The sequence below is a fragment of the Etheostoma spectabile genome, chromosome 12 (genome assembly GCF_008692095.1).
Source record: "Etheostoma spectabile isolate EspeVRDwgs_2016 chromosome 12, UIUC_Espe_1.0, whole genome shotgun sequence".
Classification (NCBI taxonomy): Eukaryota; Metazoa; Chordata; class Actinopteri; order Perciformes; family Percidae; genus Etheostoma; species Etheostoma spectabile.
The window spans coordinates 28,484,182-28,486,737 of record NC_045744.1 but is presented as its reverse complement, the minus strand read 5'-3'; the positions used below and the strand labels follow the sequence as shown (position 1 = coordinate 28,486,737).

The following is a 2,556-nucleotide window of genomic DNA, read 5'->3' as shown; positions in this document are numbered from 1 at the left end:
CACACACACACACACACACACACACACACACACACACACACTTGTATTACAGTAAATAAAGTTAATTAGCCCGTGCTCATAAGCAGCAACACTGTCAAGCTTCCCTTAGAGAACAAAAAACGGAGGGAACGAGGGAATTAAGGATGCCGAGAAGTAAATGAGATTATCGGGACTGGGAGAGGAGGAGGAGGAGGAGAAGGAGGAGGAGGCTCAACAGAAGGGTAAAGAGGTGAGGGAGGACGAGATGAAACCAAGGAGGACATTGGGCCAGATGGAGAGTAGGCGGGGGGAAATGATAGAGGGAGACAGATGGAGGAGGAAGGAAGAGATGGTGAACATGGAGATGGCCAAAGTTCTTTTAAGCGAGTGAAGGAAACTTTTTTTTTTTTAAATTGAAGGGATAGTTAATTTTTTTGTGTTATTCTCTTCCCGAGAGTGAGATAAGAAGATTGATATCAATCTCATGTCTGTGTGTCAATCTTTTGTTTGGGACTTGGTTAGCCTAGCTTAGCTAAATGAAGGGAGGCGGAGGGAGGCTATTTACACAATGTATCTTTAACTGATACATGAACAGAAATGTAAAATTGATTTGGTTAAAGGAGGAGTTTATTTATTAACCCAGTACGTGTGTAAAGCTTGATGCGACACCTGATTTTGGTCGAACATGATTTTTCCAAACCTGACAACCTCGCTGTAATGACAGAAGTCCTGGTTGTTCCATGAAGGGATGGAGAGAGCTGGATAGGCAGTTGCCAGTCAGCTTTGCTGCCAATTTACCTCAGTAGGAAACCACGGTATTGCGAAAGATTAAAATCCCCTGCCGCCTTAAACAGACTTTCCCCACAGACTACCAGTATCCAAGAATAGTCTGTAAAACAGAAAGGACACCATTGCGTTTATTTTCTTGATTATTTGATGAAACATTTGAAAACTGTGGCCCACCACAATATCCTACAGCCCACAGATATGTAGATTATATGTGGGGGACCTGAACAGTTACAAATAGAGTGAGAACACCATCACTGGCAAATGTGCCACCGTAGACTTGAGGTAGACTCGACCTGAAACAATGAAACAAAACCATAATAACTGGATATAATTTGAAGTCTCGGATGAACCTCTAGTTTTATTATTTATATCCCGTCTAAAGCTACAAATGGTTATGTTCACATATTTCAAGTCTGTTAACAAACAAATGCGTTTGTTAGTTTGCTTTGTGATAGTTAATTGTTGCCAAAATTTTGCTACGTTAAACGTGCCTTGACTGTGGGTTCCCGGGGAGCTCAGTTGGTAGAGCAGGCACCCATATATAGAAATTCACTCCTCGACTCTGACCTGTGGCCCTTTGCTGCATGTCATTCCCCCCCCCCCCCCCCCCCCCACGCTCTCTCTCTCCCCTTTCAGATCTTCAGTTGTCATGTCAATTAAAGGCCTAAAAATGCTACAAAAAAAATCTTTAACATGCCCTGACTTCAGCTCTGCATGCAAAGCATAGACATTAGATAGATATTGATTGTCTCATCTATCTCTTAGAGAAGAAGCCAATGAGCCTATTTAAAAAACAAGAAAGGGTATTTCAAAAGTTTTTTTCCATCTTTTTTCATCATTTGAGGGCCCTCGAGCTTCTTCCTTCTTGTTTTCACACTGGGCTCCTCTCCCTCCTTTTTTTTCTTACACCACACACACACCACACACACACACACACACACACACACACACACACACACACACACACACACACACATTTTAACACCCACCCTCATCTACTACCCATATCCATCTATCTCCTCTCTCTCCTCCGCTCCCCCTCCCTTGATGTGATATCCCAGTCAGCCTTCTATCTCTTCGTTCTCTCACCTTGTTGCCGACTAGGGAAAGTGTAAATTGTGTTGCTTTAAATACCCGTGTCTTCCACAGGCTTACAGCTTGGGGGGGGGGGGGGGGGTAGGGATGTGAAGGGATGCGAGGCGAGAAGAAGGAAGCACAAGCCACAGTGTTTAACTTAACGTCTGCTAAGGATAGATAGGTCTCCTCTTTTTTTCATTTTTGCAGCTCGGGTGTTTAGCCGACTTAACTGTTTAAACTCTGGCTGAACTTCATCCCACCCACCCCTTAACTTTGCTATCAAGTAGCTTTAAAGGTAGGAAGAACAGCTGTATCTGAGGCATAAAGGGGCCACATGCAGCTGGCGAGGGCCTCTGTAGTGTTTGTGTGAACCAGTTTGGACTGGTGGATGGGTTAGGTGTGCCATTAGGACAGTTCAGATGTGGCATTCAACTTGTCAACCGCAGAAACCTTTTGTTTTCATTTGGTTTGGCCTAATCTCTCTGGCTCTGGCTAGTGCTGGGCGAAATGGAGTAAATAAAATATCACAATATTGTTGACCAACTGCCTCAATATCGATACCGCCATGATATTGGTAGTGTTGACTATTGGTGCTTTCACAAAATATTTAGAGAATGAGATTTTTGATAAATAATAATCAGTAATGTGGATACATAACTAAGTGTGTAAAGGCAAATAATAGAATAGTTACAACAGTCTGGTAAGTTCAGA

At 43.0% G+C, this 2,556-nt stretch overlaps 1 protein-coding gene across 8 annotated transcripts in view; it reads left to right on the top strand.

Annotated features, from left to right (window-relative positions):
* The window catches only part of cadm3 (cell adhesion molecule 3), a 94,639-nt gene that overhangs the window by 34,979 nt on the left and 57,104 nt on the right, over positions 1–2,556 (top strand). Inside the window, exons 1-2 of one of the 8 annotated variants that reach the window (XM_032530763.1) lie at positions 89–93; positions 1,405–1,411. The exons of the other annotated variants lie outside the window; for them this stretch is intronic. The gene's annotated coding sequence lies outside the window, so the exon portion shown is untranslated. Of the gene's footprint in view, positions 1–88; positions 94–1,404; positions 1,412–2,556 lie in introns of those variants that run through there. 8 annotated transcript variants of the gene reach the window in all.